The following is a 23,228-nucleotide window of genomic DNA, read 5'->3' as shown; positions in this document are numbered from 1 at the left end:
GAGGGAGCGATGGCTCACAGGTTTTTCTCATATGTGCAGAGAATATGCAAAACTAGAAGAAAAAGTCTCTGGATAGAATGGGAGCCGAATGTTCAAAGCACATGATGAACATTATGAAAATATCTATGTGGAAATCTTTTATGAGATGAACGCATGCTAATGAAATGGCATGAAATAGTACAGGAAACTTTTGCCCTTCATATTTATCTGAAGATGAGCAGAGACTAGTCTTGTGACTGAAATAGGGAGGCTAGAATTCAGGAAGAGATAAAAGGACAGTGTCTCTCCACTATTTAAGTACATTAAACTATAGAACTCATGGGGTTGTAGCTCCTGAACAGCAAATCTGGGAATCCTGTCAAGCATTTTCACATCCATTTTATGATGAGAAAAAGGATAGGATTGTGGCTCCTTATATATGTTTTCTTTTATTTTCAAATTAAATTTTATTTTATTTTCACTTTATATCCTACTCACATCCCCCTTCCCTGTCCTCCCTCCCACATCTCTTCCCCCAATACCCTGCCTTCTCCTCTGAGCAGGTGAGGGCCCCTGAGCGCCCCCCCCCCAATCCTAGCATTTCATGTTTGTGTGAGGCTAGGCACTTCCTCTCCCACTGAGGCCAGACAAGGCAGCCCAGTTAGAAGGACATGTTCCATGGGCTGTGTACTGGCTGGTTTTGTGTGTCAACTTGACACAGCTGGAGTTATCACAGAGAAAGGAGCTTCAGTTGAGGAAATGCCTCCATGAGATCCAGCTGTAAGGCATTTTCTCAATTAGTGATCAAGGGGGAAAGGCCCCTTGTGGGTGGGACCATCTCTGGGCTGGTAGTCTTGGTTCTATAAGAGAGCAGGCTGAGCTAGTCAGGGGAGGCAAGCCAGTAAAGAACATCCCTCCATGGCCTCTGCATCAGCTCCTGCTTTCTGACCTGCTTGAGTTCCAGTCCTGACTTCCTTGGTGATGAACAGCAGTATGGAAGTGTAAGCTGAATAAACCCTTTCCTCCCCAACTTGCTTCTTGGTCATGATGTTTGTGCAGGAATAGAAACCCTGACTAAGACAGGCTGGTAACTGCTTTTGGGATTGCCCCAGTTCCAGCTGTTCAGGAACCACATGAAGGTCAAGCTGCACATGAGCTGTGAGGCCTAGGTCCAGCCCAGATATGTTCTTTGGTTGGTGTTTCAGACTCTGAGAGGTCCAAGGGTCCATGTTACTTGACTCTGTAGCCTGATAGGACCCCACGTGGAGTGGTATGAATACCCCACCCACAAAATTTTCAACCCCAAATTTATCCTGTCTGCAAGAAATGCAGGCACAGGGTATAAAACAGAGATTGAGGAAATAGCCAATCAATAACTGGCCCAAATTGAGACCCATTCCATGGACAAGCACCAATCCCTAACACTCTTGATGATACTCTCTAATGCTTGAAAACAAGGGCATATTGTCCACTGATAGGCTCCACACAGCAGCTGACTCAGATACAGACACGCACAGCCAAACAGTGGATGAATGTTTTGGGCTCTTATGTAAGAATATATGCTTCCTTTCAAGAGAAAGCAATATACTTGTATCTATGGGGAGATTACAACTAGTAAAGCCACATGAGGAAGGAGAAAATTGAGAAAACCCCTTAGCTTGCTAAAGTGACAATCATGATTGGATATGGTAGAAAGTTCACAGTAACAGGATAACAGGTACAGCGAAATTGTTGTTTATCTATTTGTTAAGCAAGTTCTTTCCCAGGAATTGTCATTTTGTGTTCTTCTGATTGTATATATTCATACCAGAGAAGACATGTAAAGAAGTCATCTCTACAGACAGGCAAGCATTCACATTTATTGTTTTATTGACTCTTAGCCAGTACTAAGCCAAGATGCTTCAGAGAAAGCATAGATTGAGGGTATCCCAGGACAAGCTCATGACCCTACTCAGGGACCCTTAGAGGAAAAGCTCTGTCCAGCAGTAAGAATCCATTGAGATATGCCAGACGGCTTCTCCAGATCCACTGGGTACCCCCTCCCTTTCTCGATCTTATTAGCCAGTCAATCTAGGAGGAGATTGAGAAGCAATTTTGTTGCCCTGACAATTTAACACTCAAGTGAACGCAGATGAGTTTCCCACCGGAACTTCCTCTGTTTACAAATTAGTATCTGAAAGCTATCAATCTTCTAAGGATTTCGATTCTATTCTCACGATAACAACCAAAATTTTTATATGGGCACATAGATAATAACAACTCAAACTAGATGAAGCATCCATGCCAGAAATCATGATGAACACAGTGGAAAACTTGCGCATGTGAAGTTTTACACAGACCAACAAGCAATGTTCCTGGAGGAACCGCAGTTCATAATCTCTCCACTTTGAGATGACATTTCATGTGCTATTGAAAATAAAGGGCCATTAAAAGCGCTTCCGCGGCAACTGTTTTTTTTTTTTTTTTTTTTTTTTCTGTTCCCAGGAAGTCACTTCCTTGCCTCCGATAAGGACTAAGTGCCATATTGATCCAGTGCAATTTGTTCCACATACTTGATTTGCTGCATAGAACATATGCTTCTGCCTATTGTATCTCAGTGATAATCGGGAAGCTTCATAAATAAAACTCTCTCAAGCGTTAATGATGTTCAGTGACACTGAGAACTTATATGAGAAATTTAAATAACTAATGAAATGATTAAAAAAGTGTGTTTTATGTTAATTGTGTCTTTCTGGTGATGCTTATTTTTATTTGATAAAAGTCAAGTTGTCCACTGCACGTAACCCTTTAACTTTCTTGTGGAGATGTTAATTCTCATGCTTCTCATTATATTCACTGAGTGGAATATGTTCTAGTCTATACCCATGACCTGGATAATATGCATGGTAATTTCTGGTTTTGCTCTCAGACATGAAACTCATTAGCTTTTGTGGTTTTGGTGCACATGCACTGATCAGAGAAGCATTTCATTATTACAACCAAGGAGGTTATTTTCATTTCGCAGAGAAAAGAAAGTAAATGAGATTAGAAAAAGTTTTGCAAAGTTGCCCTGCAATGGTGCCAAGTATAAAAATAACATTTTTATGTAATTTACTGACTACCAATAAATAATGTGTTTTATTTTAACAGGTGAATTGCTACCAGGAGCCAGTTTTCCTTTAAAACGTAAGTGCCTTTTAAGAAACATTGTATAATAGTATCATAATTTCTGATTTATAGTCTAGAAGACCGTATTAATTTTAAAGCACCATGGCTGACAGCTGTGTTGTTCAAAGGCAAGGATATATAGCATTAATTATCTTAAGTTCTAGATTATAGTGCATGATGCTGACATTATATAACAAGGACAGACAGGCACATTTTCTATCTTCATGAGAAATATTAATTAACTTGGCAAGCTTCAGAAAGAAATACCTCTTGAAATACAAAGAAATATGGCTCCGGTTGATCACATTTGTTTCAGTTCTTATTGGATTTATATAATTTTCATGGAAATTACTCGTAACTTGAGTCATGTCCATGTGTTTTGCACTATTTTTTCCTTATTGCGTGGTTGGGTTTTATCCACTCTGAATGCTAAAAATGGTTGTGTGCTCAAGTTATTGCTGAAGCAAGACTATATTTTCTTTACTTGAATACATATAATGTTAAATTTAGTAATGGATTGATTATATTCAACTCTTACTTAAGTCATAAAACAGATTCAATTGTGTCAGTTTATTTCCAAGAACCCTAGAGATTAACAAGTAAATAGGACATTTATGTTGAAGATGCTATTGTGATGATTATTTATTATGGACAGAGTAATGACCAGATCATGGGGTTATTTCTTGCCCAGCTACTCCCCAAAAGCAATTAAAACTTTATAAAGGCATTAACATATGTAGTCTATGAGTAAAGCTGGCTTCTTTGAAACGTGTTTGGTGCCTTCAACAGGCTGGTGAAGAACTTTCAGGGTGAACATGTCTTTCTCTTGATATTAATTATAACTTACTACACTTTGTTGGTGTGGCATGATTCTCATTTATGTCTTACATTTATACGTTTTATTCCAAAGCTGCTTCTTTGCAGTATTTGAGGCCCATTTCTAATTATAATGGTTGAATTTTTCTGTATTTAACTTTGTTAAAGAGTTAAGATCAGCAAACTAATGCACTCTGACTCGTCATCTGCCTAATCATTTTGTGCTTATGTGTTGTTGTTGCCAACACCAGGCAATGGCAGGATATCAGCCTGGTGCTCAGCATACTAACTGTTGTGTCAAATTTTAAATGTGCTTAGCAAACAAATGCATTTTTTACCTATGCTTTACAACTCCAAAACACTCCTCTCTGCTGCTTTAAAAGCCCTTATACGACTTTGTTCTGAGCTCATAAAACTGTTGAGTAACTGACCAATAATTTAAATTTAAAAGTCCAATCGCAAAATTCTGACACTTGGTGGACATTGGATGTACTAAAAGTGCAGGGGACTTCTTTGCATGAGTTTAGTGTTAAAGGTTGTGAGTATATATGGTCAGGAGTTGAAGCAAGTGTTCCAGGTAGATTATGCAACAAAGGTAAAACAGGCAGAAACTTCCACGTTGCATGCAGATTTAAGGATTTTGTGCTTAATTGTTAAACTGTAGACCAAGCTGCCATGTTTCATAGCTCTGAAACCTTGAATATGTTCCCTGAGATCTCTGAGATATTTTAAGCAGTTGTCAAACTAGGTGTATAACAGAATCTGTTGTCCAAGATGACTTTAAAGATGCTGAAAATGATGTTTCTAATTTTTCTTCTATATTCAATGAGAACCTTTTGTTCTGTGTGGACAATAACAGACAAAGTCCATAGTGGTTCACATGATTAATGTTTATATTTATGAAAGGTTCCTTTATTTTCTGTTATGTAGATCAGCTTTTTCTTGAGTGTACTTACTTACTAGTATCCAAAAAAAAAAAAAAAAGGTAGTATAATGATCCATTCTATACAATGTAGCTACATTCTTTTGCGGATGTCTATATACAAAGTGAATAGACTTACAGACCTTTAGTGAATACTTCTAACTCTCAGTATCTTAACTATTTATTACATTACTGAGATGGGCACAATCAAAATTAAAATCAAAATTAACAGCATGTCTTTCCATATAAATAATGTGTATTTAGATGGCTGTGGTTCCAGGATCAGGTAGCATTAACCCATTTGCCAGATGTTTGTTTTGGCAACTATCATATAAAATTATGGAAACAGAAAAGAAATGATCATGTACTCTGCATACAATTCTTCCAGTTCTTATCAATCAATATCTCTACTTAGGATATCCTGAAAGCTAATGTTCTATGTAACACACTGAAGCTTGGAACCAGCCTTCTCAGAATTGCATCTCTTCTAATTGCAGTAGTTTTTTTCCTCAAACTCATCTGGGTAACATCATAGTGGAATAGATGAAAAATGCTGAAAAAGTCAGCTATACATTGATACCTTACCTTCTAATCACATTATATCTTTTAACTCTCCTGCCTGGTATTTTCCAGTTCATTTTATCTTCCTAATTCCCACCAAAACTTTAAGGAGAATCTGTACTTGAATATTGTTAGGCTTGTCATTTGTTTTGCATACTAGCCCACATTTTTCTACAATGGAAGAAATTGTTGCTACAAGTTTCATCAGAAAACTGGAAAACTGAGAAAGATGTTGCTTGGCCAAAGTCAGAAGGGAAAACCTGGGGTTAATTCTGGGTGCCTGACACTCAATATACTATGAAGATGCCAATAGCATTCTGTCAGCTAAAGGGAAATTAGTATGTCATTTTCCTTCTATGGATGTATTCATGCATATGGAAAAATGAGAGAGGAAAACATAAAAATGTGGTAATGATTCAATATGCCAGACTCCCACCAGGCTGCTTGCCAGGATAAACTCAGCATTGACAGGGAGTTTTAATTTTTTTAAAGCAAAACTGAAAATTGTTTACAAATTGTGAGATATTCAGTGTAAAAATAGACTTAGGCTTGATTAATGCTATGTCTACATGGTTCTTACAAAGTACCTAAGAAAGTGGAAACTTTATGCATCTCATTTTTCTGGACATAGATATTTAATTCTGGTGACTGGGGAAAAAAATGTATCCTCTTGAGAGTATTCTGAATTGACATGGAAAAGTCTTCCTAAGTGCTTCCAGAATGAAGAATTGAAAAGTATTGATATTTGTTCATTTTTATCCTGAAGCTTTAGTGTTGATCTATTTTCTGTTATTATTGAAATTGTGTTACTGAAAACAGCTGTCAGAACATTATTTTAGTCTGACCATCAATATTAAAAGGTCTAATGCTCTGCCTCATTCTTCTTGATCTAAACTTACTAATTATATCCATCATAAAACTATTTATTTACAAGATAAATGGATGGTTTGTTTTGGTTTTTATTTACTTGATTGCTTTAACAGTTCTGTTAAGTCCTGTATTGATAAAAATCACATAGTTATATCAAAATGATCAGAAGCATAGGATTATCCTTGTAGTGACAGCCCCACAATAAATTTAGCTACGTTTATAGGTTTAAAGTTGGGTACAAAATCCTTTATGAAGATTGTTATAGTGGGAGAATAGCCTTAACCTTAGGATTTCTTAATCTGTCTTACTTTTGATAACTCCAGTACTTTCTTAAGTGTACGTTTAACATGTCCTTTCTCACATACAGTCTTCAAAACCAAGAATATGCGTTATTAGTTTTCATGTTATATGCAAAGGTCCTTCTCCATATCCTGCTGATTTTTAAATCTCTCCAAATCAGCAACCAAACAGACAATGTAAAAGAATATTTCACTAAATTGCCCTGGGTCATCACACTTCTTTTTCATTTGTGAATACATTTTACTTTTTATACGTTCAAAGACAAGATAAGCTCCCAAGCTACTTTGTATTGTAATAAACTTATGACAACTAAATTTATAATACCTCTTAAGATAAATATTTGAAGCACAAAATGTCAGTTATACTGTTGTGGGTTTTATAAGTCTTTGAACATTTCATATGAGCTATCTTAATCATATTCATTTTATTCTTTGCCCAATCTACCTTCACTCTACTGCCCTGCACATTTTGGCATCTCCATCCACCACCACTATGTTTCTCACTTCTTTTACAAGATTACCTTGCAGTAGACATGCTAAGCCTCTGTCTACTTGTCTGTTCGCATTCTCTTCTGTGATATTGCCTTTATTAAGATTTGCGTTTTATAGGAAATGAAACTAAACCTTTTTATTCTTTCTTACTCTATGTTGTATCACACAGTTATTCTACAAATGACTGTTATTTAACATAATTTAATATGCTGATAATATTTTAGAAGAGTGCATATGATACCTTTTTCTTTCCAGGTCCTAATATTTCTTATTATTTTTAAATAGCAATAATATATAAACACACACATATATTATAGTGTAGAATTTTCTACAATGTATTTTATAGAAGAATTTTAATCCTGCAACATGGCTCCTCTGGCCACAAATCACATCTAAAGATATGATCGAGCAGCAATACAGACAGGCTCTTAGTATACAGTTTTGACCCCAAGCAATGGCATCTAATTGAAGGGCAGGCGAAGTGATGAATCAGAGAAATATTTGACAGAATGAATCAGAGATAGGATATCCATAACTCTCATGAGAACAGAAGGAAAGAGGGGCTACTTAAAGAGCATTGAGGGAAAGAGAATAAAATGGAATTGAGTTCAGTGGTGTTCAGTTCAGTTTGGTGCAGTTTAGTTCCATGCAGTTCAGTTGAATGCAACTGAACTCAGTTCAGAGTAGAGCAGTTGAGATCATGACATCCAGAACCTGTCTTTCGAAGCAGAGCAATTCAATCAGAAATAGAGAGAAGTCAATTGGAATCAGTCAGGGTGGAAGAGTTTAAGCCATAACAGCTCAAATGAACCAGCCAGCCAGAGTTCTGGAAGAGATAAAGTCATTCAGCAGTCGTTCTCAATGGTTGAAATATGTAGGCCTAGGTTACAGATGGAGGCTGGAAGTAGAAGCCCTCAATGTCCATAACTGAAGATTTTATGGAGGATATGGAGGATAAAAGTTTGCAGGTTTAGGCCTAGGGATAGTTAAAAATACAATGGGACATATTTTTGTAAATATTAGGTATGGCTCTCTTCTCTTAAATTTCAATATTTTGATCACGTTAATCTCTTTCAATTTCTTCCATATACCTAATCCCCAAACTGTCTTCCAGTTTGTATGTTCTCTCTGAACAAACAAATTTTAAAAATCATAGTAGTCTAGTTTATGCTTGTCAATTAGTCATGGTGTAGGTATTTCCCTGGAGTGTGGTAGATATAGAAGTACTTTTCTACTGGGGAAAATAATAAACAAATACTTTCCCCCACTCAGCAATGGAATGCCATTCACTCTTTAGGTATAGGAAGTCCAACCAATCTTCACTCTTTTATCTGGGATTTTTGTCTGGATTGAGAATAAAGAAGTCTTATACTTGCTGTCTCTGTGAGTTCACATGTGCATTGGCCCTGCTGAGTCTGGAAAACATGTTTTCGTGAAGTCATTCACTCTCTGTAGTTCTCATAATCTTTCTGATACATTTTCTAAAAGTATTAAAAATATAATCAATTTAGGGTTGAGTATTTTAAAGATTCTTACTCTCTATCTAGTGGCTGGGTGCATATGACAGAGAGGGGGAGGGGCAGGGAGAGGGGAAGGGAGAGGGAGAGAGAGAAGGAGAGAGAGAGAGAGTACTGAGTAGTTCATATCAAAATGGAGTATTTAGAATGCCTAATTTTTTAATTTTAGAATATTTAAATATACATGATAAAATATGTTAGGAGAAATGTTTTTGAATATTTAAACATAAATAGTAAAATATTTTAGGAAGAGTTCCACACCTAAAATATTTATTTATATGTTGTGTATTCTGTGTGTGTCCATGTGTATGTGTATATGCATACCCCCATGTGCACATGTGCACACACACACATACACAGAGACAGATACGGAGATAAGAAAGATACAGAGATAGACAAAGAGACAGAAACACAGAGAGAAACAGTGATAGTATGATGTCAATTTTATACAGTCTTTTTCTGAGGAGGTCATGTGTCAAACTTAATACCTGTAGCATCATGTTAACACTGAATGATTTATGATGTTACATCACTATGTTTCAGATTATTGGATTAAAAACATTTTTGCTATACTTGGTAATATGAATTTATTACTTTTTTAAAATTTTGCTTTACAATATGGCTTCAATTTCCTTGCCTGTGGTTCAGTATAATGTTATCACATTCTACATTTAATGCTATACATGTACCAGAACTGAACAATTACCTTGTTTTCTATTTTTCTCTATTAGTGGTAATGCCATAATGAGCACCTTTGTAGATATTCACATCCTCTATTATTCCCTTTGGATGAATTCCCAGAAGTGAACTAATAGAATTAGTTTCTAAATGGTATTTTATTATTTGTTCTGCAGACTTTGTTTTCTTCCCCCTTCTTATGAGATAGCCTCAATATATAGCCTGGAACTCTGTGTGGACCAGGATGCCCTTAATTTCATAGAGATTCACCTGCCATTGCCACCTTTATGCTGAAACTACCAATGTTAGCCATGGTGCAAGTAAAGTTGTAAATGCATAATACTAGAAATACTCTCTATTATGCTTGGGTAGGGTCATGTTCATATCTATCAAGTTTCTCAGTAGTCCCTTAAGAGACTATTGAAAGAAGGATTGTGGATCTTCAGAATCCATCATTTTCTTTTTTTTTTTTTACTATGACATATTGATTTATTTATACTTATTATTCTCTTACAGTATCTGACTCTTTTTTTTAAATTTTTAATATTTTTATTACATATTTTCCTCAGTTACATATATATGTACTGTATATTTATCAGGTCATGTGGTCATGTACCTATTTTTCTTCATTAACAAACTAGAAGCTCCTTTGTGCCTAAAGAACAGGTTTTATTAAGATAATCTCAGAAGATCCCCATTACTATTATTTGAACCTTGATCCCTTATACTTTAAAGTGCTTTTCCTATTCAGGAAGCAAAGACAATTTCAATTGTCCTCCTACTCTTTCTTTTGTCCAGCTATAGAGTAAGAAAAATAGATTCTCTTTTGAACGTCCAAGATCAAAAGCTCCATCTTTTGTTAATCCCCTTTTTGCACCTCTTCTTGGTATCAGTATCTTCCCATGTTTTATACCCTAGACACCAAGATCTTTTATGTATACTGCCTGGCAGGGACATGCATCCAAAAGGTATGAAGAAGAGACCTTATATGTAACATCAAAAGAGCTTTGGTAATTCAGTATACATGGCAGCATCCAGAGATACAGTTCTGAATACATCTATTTCTCCATACTATAGTCTCAATGATTGCAGTGAATAAAATAATAGAAAAGAAAGCAAAGATTTAGGAATTTACTCTCTTTCTCTCAAATGGAAATACAAACTTCATATAATTCTAACATTCCATTCATAGGTACAATAATGACCTAGGAGAAACTAACATTGCCAGAACAGTCATAGTTATGTGTCTACACACCTTGGCAAACTGCCTAGAGAGAAAAGATACATAGAATGAAAATCTGAATTGTTTTATAAATATTGTAGATCTCTTCTATCTAATGGAAATATGTGTATGGAGGCAACATTCTTTACAAGAAAAATGTTAATTTTTCATATGACTCACTTTACAAAAATATGTCCTTTATCCTTTTTACATTTGATTAACCAAAAGAAAATTAATTGCCATCTGGAATAAAAAAAATTCCAACCAAACAAAAACCATTGACTATAATGCCTCTATGATTTTTCAGTGTTGAAATTTATCTAATGTAATTTCTCCAGTAACTAGGACACTTTAGACCTATGTTCAAGGACTTTGACTTTTCTGTAAAGAAAGTGTATCTATGAGATGAATTATACAATTATCTTCAAAAGTGTTGATGCCAGGGCTAAAATCTTAGGCCTCTGTGCTCTTTTTACACTGGCACTATGGACTTCAACTCAGGCCGTCAGGAGATCTGAATAACTGCTCATATCCATTGAGCTTCATATATATATGTATATACATATATACATATATATGTATGTATATATATACATACATATATATATGTGTGTGTGTGTACATACATACATACATACATACATATATATATGTGTGTGTGTGTACATACATACATACATATATATATTTTAAAAATGTATTTATTTTATTGGGTTTTTTTTATTTATTTACATTTCAAATGTTGTCTGCCTTCCTGGTTTCTCTTCTGCAATCCCCTATCCCATTTGCCTATGTGAGGGTGCTCCCTCCCTCACCCACCCACCCACTTCTGATTCACTGCTCTAGCATTGATGTCAGATAAAGCAAACCTCTGCTATATATGTATCTGGAGCCATGGGTCCCTTCATGTATAGTCTTTGGTTATTTATTTAGTCCCTGGGAGCTCTTGGTGGTCTGGGTAGTTGATATTGCTACTCTTCTATGAGGTTTCCTTCCCCTTCAGCTCCTTCAGTCTTTCCCCTTACCCTTTCATTGAGGTCTGCTTGGTCCAATGGTTGTCTGTGAGTATCTACATCTGTATTGGTCAAATTCTGGCAGAGCCTCTCAGGGAACAGCTATACCATTCTTCTGTCAGCAAGCACTTCTTGGCATCAGCAATAGTGTCTGGCATTGGTGTCTGCAAAAGGAATGGATCCCTATGTATGGGGTGATCTCTAGATGGCCTTTCCTTCCTTCTCTGGTCCAGTTTCTGTCCCTGCATTTCCTTTAGACAGGAACAATTCTGGGTTAAAATTTTTGAGATAGATGGGTGGTCCTGTCCCTCAACCCTCGGCCATGCCTACCCAATGGATATGGTCTCTACAGGTTCTATCTCCCTTTTGTTGGGAATTTTGGCTAGAGTCATCCTTGTTGGGTCCTGGGAGCCTCTCACTTCCCAGGCATCTGGGAATTTCTAGTGGCTATTCCCAGTTTTCCATATCCCACTGCTATATATTTCTGTTCAATTTCTTGACCCTCTGTCAGTAGGATTTGCTGAAGCCAAATCCTAGGTAGAGCCAGGAGAATCAGGAGTTTGAGTCCAACCTGATCTATACATATTTTTAAGAAGACAATACATGTATTGAATATTTCTTATACAAAATAAAGTTTTATTAGTATGCTCAAGCAAACGATGCCTTTGTGTATATTGAAAAATAACTCGTATTGAAATCCTCATGTATTATTCTACATAATAAAATGGAAATATAATTTCTGGAATTACATGCAGACAAAACCCATGTGTATTACTTGAAATAGATAGTATGAACCATTGGGTGGAAACAGATTTGTGGTCCAATCAATGAGTCAGTCAAGGTAGGGTATTATCTTGGATGGTACTGCCAAAGAAAAGTTTGCAGAAGGATACAGTTGTGTCCTAGAATGTCACACTTCAAAAAATAACTTTGTGGCTTTAAAGTGTACTAGCTAGTACTGAAGAACAGCATGTGCATTCTGGGGTGTTCATTAAGTGTGCTCCACTTTTCAGTCAGCTTCCAGATCCCCTCTCATTAACATCCATGAATTGAGGGACCAAAGAGATTTTATTACTAAATTCCTGTCGTATTCATCGAGAATAACTATGGTCATAAAACAAGAAAAAACAAAATAAAATGTGGGTGGAACTAATTCAGAAGTCTGAGATTGTCAGTATAAGATTATGTTTCGAGTACAAAATTTCAAGAAAGCATTTAGGAATTAATTTTCAAATAGCTTTGTAATCAAATCATCCACATAGAAGTATTCTAGGGAATACTGGCCTTTATAATTAGAGTTAGTCCTACACAATTTAAAGCTTCATCAACAACTTTAAACTCAACTATGGACTAATTAGCATATATTTATTTGTTTTGACACGCTGAAGACTGTTTCAATTCATCTAGTCAAAAAATGCACATTCTTAATTGTGTTATCTGTTCTTCAGAAAGATCCAAATATGAAAGGGTAATTTCATTAGGCTCTGACCTTTGGCATGCACTACTAAACAACATCCTTATTAGTAAAATGTGTTGGGAGTGCCTTTAGGGAAGAACAATGAATATTTATTTAGAAACTGGCTTTTGGCCAACTGTCTGTAGCCTAAAGTAGTAAAATTACATACCAAAGCATTTCAATTTTCACATACTTATGACTTTCCCTGCACATTCATGATGGGCAGAAGTGTCTATGTTATATTCTCTGCAACCCATTTTTCAAAAGGCTCATTTGCCACTGGAATGTATAGTTCGCATTGCTGTTCAATCATAAGATGTTAAATAGGTATGAACTCTGGTTAACTATCACAAGCAAACTAGCTGAGATGCAGAGGAAAGCAGGCTAATTTTCTTTGTCTCTTAAATTTTCAGCAAGCTGCTTGTAAGTAATAGGGAAGAAGTGGTTCAGATGAAAATAATGTTTATTGCTGATGGTAGTCTTTGAAACTGTTGAAAGCTGGCTAGAAATTTTTAAAATGAACATTCTCTGTTTTCTGCATCATCATTATGTTTCCCTGTGTTTGCCACATCTCTGACTAAAATGACTCTAACTGAATGAACAGGTAAGTTGAATTATGCATATAAAATCCCATCCTCCCATAGGGAACCAGAGCCCTACCATTTCCTTGAACAGAATATTAGGCATGCAACAATGCAGCAGAATTCCAATTCTATACAATTTTACATGTCTTCTGACTATACTGGGATACGTATAGGAATCATCTCTCCCCCTTATTTATACACAACAAAGGACAGTACATACCATACTACATTTTCACGATGTTCACTGCCCCACTAATATTTTATAGCTTACTTCGTTCTTATATGGAATACAACTCCTTGTTTAAATGTTTATGCCATCATTTATGTCGGGAACTGAACCCTAACTGGCAGAGTCAGGTGGATCGCTGAGGCAAAGTGGTCAGCCAACCTAGAAGAATTGATGATCTCTGGGTTTGCTGAGATACTCTGGATCAAAAAGTAAATTGGAGCGAGTGTATTAGTGAGAGATATCTGATATCAAACTCTGGGCTCTACTTAAACTTACATGCACGCATACTCAGCTGCAAAAATATGTGCACACACTCATGAGCACAATCATATATACTAGAGAAATGCCATGCATAACATCACACACAAAAATTGTCACATGTAATTTAAAACTTCATAAACTTTTGTAATTGATATTAAGCTTATTAGTATAAAATGAAATTTGCTTTCTTAATTGAAACTTACAGATCTATTTATAGTGTCCTTTATGAGATTTAGTTAATTATTTTCGGTATTATAGTTAATTTGGAAAAATCTTTTCCTTTAATATATGTCAATGATTGAACATCCTACCACTAGCTTCCTTCCATATTATTCTCAAAAACTCAATAAGACTTGTTTGAATGGGAAAATATATATCTGCACAGGATTTTTCTATAACATAAATTATAAGCCAGTCATACTTTAGCAATGTAGATAAACATTTCAGAAAGGCTGGTTATAAGCTGTGCATAAAATAAAGAAAGAAAGCATAGATACTGTTAAGAAGCAATTACCTGCTTCAGAAAATGTAAATCACAAATAGGGGATTGGCAATTTAGGAAAAAAACAAGAGCCAAAATATCTTCATGGGACATTGGGCACTATTTAATGAAAAGTGAAAAAAATTCTACCCCAGACATAGAAGAGGATGCCTAATTCCAGAAAGAGTTGCCTGATAAGTAGGAAGTCAGATTGAGAGAAAACCATCAACCAATATAGATTGACTGTCTACTGTGCTGGGTGCAGTGAGAAGGAGAGGACAGATAAATTTTTAAGATTAGAGAGGACAGCCATAACACTTTGGGAATATAAAATTGATGGAGAAAGGCAAGATAGAAGAAAACCCAACAAGGCTTGTGAAACATATAGCACTGGAAAGTCGCTGTTGAGAGATTTGGATAATAGAATTCCCAGGAAGCCAGAGGCTTGCAAGCAGTACATTACGTGAGATAATGGCCATGAAAATGCTTTGTAAACTGCAAGGTGCTATAGAGCAGGGAGATACAATCATTATGTGGTTCGCTTTCTAAAGAAGTCTATGATTTTTTTTTCTCTCTCTCAAGCTGGTTGGAAATGATTTATGAGTTTCCCTGGGAGAAAGAGGTTATAGACCCCACCCACAGTTGGACAATATCAGGTTAAGCTGATCTGAGATAACAGGACATAGATATTGTTAGAAAGAATGTACATGTACTTGATTGGCTAGCCACCAAACTCAGTGCCTAATCTTACACTGGCCAATAGTAATAGCTTCCATGCATTTTATAACAAATCAATGGAACAATTGCATGACATTTTCTCAAAAAACAACCAAACAGTCAATACTAAACATAAATTAGACTTCTATTTATATCTACCAAACATAGTTATAAGAACATTAAAATTAAGATACTATAAAGTTCATCATACATATCACAAAGAAGCATTTCCTTACTGTTATATATGTAGAGAAAAGGACTAGTTTGCATACTGTACTCTGATGTTCATGGAGTTCACGTAAAGTCCTGACGATATCCCTCTGATGAATATTGGTTTATACTGTCATTTGCCAGAATGAGGCCATGCGCATCAGAACACCTGCATGTTTTTCCTGCCTGACATGTCTAACAGATAACTTTTAATGTTATATTTGACAATCACAGACTCTTTTCCATAAACATTCTCATCAGTTGGTGACACCATGGAGATTTCTCCAACTTTTAGCCAACCATGTGGTTCAGAAGCCCTTCAGCAAAATAGAGGTTGTTGGTAAACAATTGGAGAATAGTCAGGTCAGTTTAGATTTTAAATATAAACAGGAAGTAGATAACCATGTATCATACCCTTAGTTGAATTAAGTAAGCATAACTTGTAACTAACTAACTGAAGTCAAGGATTTAATTTACACAGACAAGATCTCAGCACAATATTTAGTCCTAATCCTGTTTAGATTTTATACTAGAGCAGATGAAAAAAAAATTTTTTGATTGATATAGATTTTTTTTTCTTTTTTAAAATTTAGATATTTTCTTTATATACATTTCAAATTTCAAATGCTATCCTGAAAGTTCCCTATAGCCCCTCCCTGCCCTGCTCCCCTACCCACCCACTCCTGCTTCTTGGCCCTGGCATTCCCCTGAACTGGGACATATAAAGTTTGTAATACCAAGAGGCCTCTCTTCCCAGTGATGGCTGCTAGGCCATCTTCTGCTACATATGCAGCTAGAGACACGAGCTCTGGGGGTACTGAGTAGTTCATATTGTTGTTGCACCTATAGGGTTGCAGATCCCTTCAGCTCCTTGGGTGCTTTCTCTAGCTTCTCCATTGGGGGCCCTGTGTTCCATCTTATAGCTGACTGTGAGCATCCACTTCTGTATTTGCCAGGCACTGACATAGCCTCATATGAGACAGCTATACCAGGGTCCCTTCATCAAAATCTTGCTGGCATATGGAATAGTGTCTGGGTTTGGTGGCTGATTATGGGATGGATCCCTGGGTGGGACAGTCTCTGGATAGTCCATCCACTCCTTCTTGGGAAACAACCTTATACGAATTGGTTTTTACATTTTTGTGTGAATTGTCCTGCCTTGAAGCAGAGTTGTTTGACACTGTTTGTTGGCTTCTAATTTGTGCTTCTGAAGGTGTTCTAGATTCAAACCGTGATTCAACATGTAGAAATGTTGTTGATGTACTAGTGAGCTAAGACATGTCTGCTCAAATGCCATTACTGGTTACATATCTCTATTCAAGTTTACCCATGAATGCTTCCTAGAGAACATAATTTGAAAATTAGAAACATATTTAAAAGTTAAAGAAATTACAATAATGATAAACAGGACTGCCAGATAATCAGACTTCTTGATTTGGAGCCTGAAGGCCAAGAGAGTGCCAATAATATTTTCTATGAGAGAGTCCTTTAAAAATGGATGGCAACTGAAGGCAGACAACAAAGACACATGGAATAAGCCCTAGATGCAAGAATCTAAACAAAATAGCCGGTGTTACAGAAAAAAATGTTCACCTAAGAACACTTGACCTTGCCAGAGGACACAATATATCCATTTCTTTATAGATCCAGTTATATTCTTTGGGATTGTGGGACACTGAGAAAGAACATGGTGTTAGATCTTAGTCTTGATGGAGAGGTAATGATCAAATTACTGGAAATCTCTGACTTGGTGATTATGCTGTAGATAATGAACATTATTAAGTTGGACCTACATCTATATTTCTGTTAGAGATCTCCATACCTATAGAAACCATTGGGCTTCCCATGAGATTTGAGGTCTTCAGCTGAGAGAACATGTCTGAGGATCTGGACCTTGCACCATGTGCAGCGCCAGCACCATCACTTCCCAGGGTATTTCCTTATTCCCACACTGACCTAGTAGCAGCTTGTTCCTTCATACCTTACTTTTGGCATCTATTTTAGCACCTGATGATTTGGTAACAGACAGACTATATTAAAAGTCTCTTAGAGACTCACCCAAAATTTCATCAGCTAACGTATTTACCCACGCTTCTTTGTTATCTTGTTTTATAAGCAAAGGTTCTTTTCCAGATCCACAATGTTAACCTGTTTCACTGGCTCCCTTTAAAATGCATGCTCATAACACATACAAGCAAACAAACAAAATACTAAAGAAAAACTCATGGTATTGTTCACAAGCTTCTGTAAATAAGTCTTCCTGCTTGAAGTATATATTTGACAAGAAACAAATGGAAATAAATTAAACTGTGTTTCAGACCTTAACTTTTGTCAGTCATAGAACTTTACTATGAGAATCAAATGAATCAATAGTGACCATCATCCTATGCATTAAATAAGTAACCTTAGAACACACAAATTACAGCATGGGGGAAACACCATGGAAGCAATACATACATGTTTTATAGTCTGTCAGTTAATGCCTTAGACACAGTATGCCCTCAGTTAGGTTGTTACTTTGCTCTAGTAACCATTAAGCCAATGGAATATTTATTGGTTGACAAATGTGATGATCCCATCCCAGTGATTCAAGGAGACATGACTACAGTCTATCATAAGGAACATTTATTTTTTACCGACTTGAAAAGTCATTGGTATGGTTTCAGTGAGAGCCTCATAGCATATGGCAAATAGAATGAGTAAACAAAGGATTCGGAGGAGGCGTGACTCAAGAGTCATGTCCAGGAAAATGGTGGATTTGCAGTGTGAGAAACTTGTCACAGAGAACAAGAAGAACCTCTACCAATATAATGTGTGAATTAAAGCAAGTTTTCCCTGTCACTTATTTAGTGATAACTTATTCAACTTTCTTCGGGGGCTGGTGAGATGGCTCAGTGGGTAAGAGCACCCGACTGCTCTTCCGAAGGTCCAGAGTTCAGGTCCCGGCAACCACATGGTGGCTCAACTTTCTTCGGTGAAAGAATATCAATAAATATAGGCCTCCACAAATTATACACAAATTCACTCTAAGCCAGTTGCACAGTCTCCTGAGCAATTTTCTATCTGGATCTTCAAGAAGCTAGGATTGTACAGTCTGCATATTCTGTGACAGGTACTCTCAGATACATCAAGAGACAGTGACTGTCATTCTTTGTTGAGATCCATGATAGCAATGCCCTGGTGACCCAACACTCGGACTGGGTGGGTTCATTTTTTTTCTCTCTTGGCATTCAATATACACACACCAAACACCCTGTATGTGCCAAATATATGATCAACAGGAAGTCATGCAAATGTTCTTCTCATACTACTATGAACCCTCCTCAGCCCATCTTCAGAAAATCTGCTTTTGCTTCCCTAGTAATACTTCCTGTGTCTGTTCTACAAAACCATTATGGAGGCTGGAGTTTGCATGTGCCTTGTGAAAATGTCTGCATCAGAAAGTCCGGGATTAATTTAGAGAATATTTATATGAGTTTTGGTTGAATTTGAGACATAGAAAAGATAATCTGTCTTTTGGAATTTTCCTTTACTTACCAAAATTAAAAAAAAAAAATGTCAGGCATTTTCCGACTGCTGTGAGATTTATCATCCCACCCTAAAAATTTACAAGATTAACTTTTCCCCTAAGGTACAAGAATGTCACATGTTATTTGGTCAACAAGATTAATTTAATTCTTTTCTAATAATATTGGTATGTCATCAAAGTAATGCACACAGATTAAACTCACTTCTCTTCTTAAAACCCTGAAAGCATCTCTATGGTTACTGAGCTATGCCAGCATCACCAAGACATAAAGCCAATTACAGTAAATAACGAGATATCATTGTGCACACATAACTGTGCTGCAGTACATCAATTGAATGCCTTTCTAAAAACTCAGGCATTTGAGTTGGGTTGAAACCCAAGCTTATTTGCCCTATATAAAGCACCATAACTCCACTGTGAAAAACATATTATTCAAGCCTATATTAAAAATATACTGTATTCTTTGCAAGAAAATATTTTCCTTAAGGATACTTTTAAATGATTTATAAAATGTCATAAAATTACCTACAAATATAGAATTTTGGTAGATTATAATAAATGATTTAGAAATTGCCGGTATTATTGAAGAACTAATAAATATATATGTGTGTATTATTAAGTATATAATGTTAAACCAGTTTGCTTACAAAACCCCATTTATTTTTATTAAAGATCTAATTGCTTGTGCTATAATTTGGAAGAAGTTTATCATATAGAAACTGTGTAAAGGATGTCCTAAATTTAAAGAATCAAATTACATCATACAGTAATGTGTTTAAGTTTATAGTAATTTATTATGTATGTGTATAATAGCTTAGTAATATCTTATACATATTCATTCAAACAAACAATAACCTATTTTTGTCTTAGGGTCTAGGGCCAACAAGGAAAAAAATCTCTCCAAGAAGTTTTACTAACCTTCTTTGCAGTCCATTTCAACTGTCCACTTGATAATTTGGCCTTTTTAAATGATTTTTTTCTACATTGTACATAGGTTCCATTGTAGTGTGGCAGATGTTTTGTTAAAGTTCCTTCATCTTTCTTCATACTGTCTTCTTCAGTCTCCATGTCTTGAGTCAAGTGTAGAACTGTGTGGGGAAACTGTTGATGGATTATGGTCCTGTGACCTTATCTGGAAGCTGATATAGGAAATTATTCTATGAATTGTTCCCAGATAGTTCAGGTTGAGAAACAAGGGTGGTTTGAATATAGTAAGGATTTTAATAGCCAAAGGAACTAACAAACATTAATCTGACTTTCATTCCAATTTGATAAGATTAGGAGGCTTTTATAGTGTTAGTTTAAATATAACAATAATCATCTATCGATGAAGCTCTCTTTAGAAGAATGTATTTCAAGATATGCATACATCTTAAATGCCAAACTTTTCTTTAGCACTGAAATATGGTCATATTATCCTGGAAATAATCTCTAATGAACTACTATATAATTTCAATGAGGCGAGAGACCAAATAATAACCCTACCCAAACTTTTCAGTTTCTTTATTGTGCAGCCTTACTGAGAACTAGAACTCCACTGCACTCAGCCTGTTCTGTCACAACAATGTACTCTCTAGATCAACAAAACATCCACTGTATACTTTCAAGAGTAAATATTGAAAGCATTTATACCAAGATGAAAAAGGACCAAGATGGAGTAGAGTTACATAATATGCTATACATTATTAATGCAGTCTCAAGTGGGAGGCTTAAACATGGCTACAGTTCAAATACTTAAGCTCTATTGAAAACTGACTTCCTATGTCCTGAAATACCTTTAACAACTGTATAGGAGAAATGCTTATGTCCAATGATGTATTTGTTCTTCCGTTTCTTCCCAGTTATATACCAGAGTAGTACACAGTCACACAGACCTACACTCTACTCAGTAGTAAATATGTTGTCTTTAATATAAGACCTTTATACATAAGAATAAATGTTAATACATTGGAGACAGTCTGGATTAAGGCGGGCCTTGTTTTCATTTTGCAAACTAAATTTAAAAAGTTTAATTTAGGTGTTATACTAATATTTGCTTTTTAATGTGAATGTTTCAATCATTTCAAAAAATTGCAAACGTGAATAAGATGAGATGGATCAGAGAACAAAGATGCTTTCTGTTGCCATTGAGGGTGTGAACTCAGTCATTCAAGATCATCTGGTAGAAGGTAAGAGCCAACTCCCAGCAGCTGTCCTCTGAATTGTACATGTGTGTTAAAGTATATCTCAACAAACAAATGCAAAATGAATGCATTAAATACAATACCAATTTCAAAATACAGGGTAATAATAAATGCTAAGGAGATTCTAGATACAATTGAATAAATTAGAATAAATATATCATTAGAAAATTTTAAGATGTGAGCGTGATAGATACTCTGGACTGGAGGTGTTCCGATAGATTTGCATGTCCCCTCTACTTTATCTTACACAAAGTGTATGAAGTCATGTAATGCACACTTACTATCCCTCCTCCTTTGCAAATTACATGCTGGAGAGAGCAATTGAAAATGCAGACACATCTGCTAAAAAGAACACATTCCTATCATATGGAGAAAAAGGCATCAAAAACACATAATTTTAGAAGTCAAAATAAAATTCAAAAAGGTTATTTCTAACTAATAATGATCTTGAGATTCAGATGTCAACTATAAAAAGTGATCTGTACCTGTCCCCATCTTTCAAGACTTCACAGATACCTGAAGAAAATGAAGGGAGGCAGAAGAATGGGAGATGGAAATGTGTTGAATTAAGATTCTGTGATCAAACAGAATTTCTAAACAGAGCATTGTAGTATAGATTTTGATATTTCCACAGTACTAAAACAGTTGTTCTAAAATTTTAATATGAATCAAAGTTCCTGGAAGGCTTGATGAGAGATAGATCATTTCTTAACGATCCAAGTTTTTTTTTCCCACTGTCTCACAGTAAAACTAAAAAGTGTGCATTTCTAACAAGTTCGGAGTAACATGATTGTTGCTCACATGGAGACCACTTTCTGAAATAAATATTCAAAATGATTTTCAACTAAAAAGAAGTAATTCTTGAGTTGCATTTAGAAACATAATCATTTCATTCAGTTAATGAATTTATTTCTTTGTCTGTAAAGTTTAAGGGTTTCTTTTCTGTATGTGCAACGTATATTCAAATTCCTGTGTATGAATGAGGCTCAAGCATGTCACCATGGAGGTCAGAGGATAACCTTCTATGTCATTGCTGACCAAGGACTCTGCTGCTCACCACTGCATGGGTCAGTAGATCTGCCCCACGGGCTTCTGGAAGTTCTCTGTGTCTGTGTTTTCCATTTCATATGATGGACACTGGAAACACAAACCAGTCACTAGGCTTAACTGGATCCCAGAGATTTGAACTGAGGACCTCATGCTTGCACAACCAGTGCTTCACATATTGAACTATCTCCCTAGTTTTTAAAGGATTTGTTTTGTTTGTTTTAATCTTGATTACTTAGCAAAATACACACATATACTAAACTGTTACAATCTATTTTTCATTATCTTCAAAATAGAATCTGATAGTATTCATTGTTATAGGCATACCATATGTGATTTAAGAACCATAATTCACTCTTTTATGTTCCCTGTGTATTAGTTATAAGCTCCATATTGATATAATTGTCCTTATGTACATTTGATTGTGAGATGCTAATTAATGATTTTATCCTACAAAGAGAAAATAATACAATCTTATAGAGGAAAAGCAGACAGATGAAACTTTTATAACTCTGTTTGGAACATTTTAAAGTAGAAACATATTCAAAGCTGCTACTTTGGTTTTAAGATGACGGCTCTGAGAGATGACTCAAAGGTGGAAAGTACTGTTACAGAGCTCTTCAGTTCTGTTCACAGCACCACTAGTAGTCCAAATTTGCCTGTTAATCACGAATCTGGTGTCTTCTTCTAACCTCGACAGGCACCAGGAGTATATCTATTGCACATATAAACAATCAGGCAAAATACACATAAAATAAAGAACATAAATCTACAAAGAGTGTAGAGTTGGTAGTAAAAGCCTCAATTATGTTTTTTTTAAGCATATTCCTCTGGTTCTTCTCACTGTTCGGAAATCAATGTCCTATAAAGTTGACAGAAAAGGATAATTGCCATTCTCACAAGAAAGGGACCAGAATTAATAATCATGATGATTTGCTGTTGATTTTTAAAGGGGCTAGTCTGTAGAAGCAGTACTTAGGCATAATCTATATGATGTACATTATTCTAACAGTGT

At 35.7% G+C, this 23,228-nt stretch overlaps 2 long non-coding RNA genes across 2 annotated transcripts in view; one reads left to right on the top strand and one right to left on the bottom strand.

The window, feature by feature from the left end:
• Positions 1–2,169: 2,169 nt before the first annotated feature.
• Positions 2,170–23,228, bottom strand: part of LOC110300807 — a 45,591-nt gene continuing 24,532 nt past the window's right edge. Inside the window, exons 5-6 of the long non-coding RNA XR_002378636.1 lie at positions 19,902–20,084; positions 2,170–2,385 (exon numbers count right to left, since the gene is read on the bottom strand). This is a non-coding gene — a long non-coding RNA (uncharacterized LOC110300807). The remainder of the gene's footprint in view (positions 2,386–19,901; positions 20,085–23,228) is intronic.
• LOC115031763 lies at positions 3,109–22,173 on the top strand. The gene is made up of 3 exons (XR_003837424.1): positions 3,109–3,144; positions 21,071–21,151; positions 22,093–22,173. It is a non-coding gene; the product is annotated as an uncharacterized LOC115031763 (long non-coding RNA).

The sequence above is a fragment of the Mus caroli genome, chromosome 8 (genome assembly GCF_900094665.2).
Source record: "Mus caroli chromosome 8, CAROLI_EIJ_v1.1, whole genome shotgun sequence".
NCBI lineage: Eukaryota > Metazoa > Chordata > Mammalia > Rodentia > Muridae > Mus > Mus caroli.
This window is presented reverse-complemented; position numbering and strand designations above follow the sequence as displayed.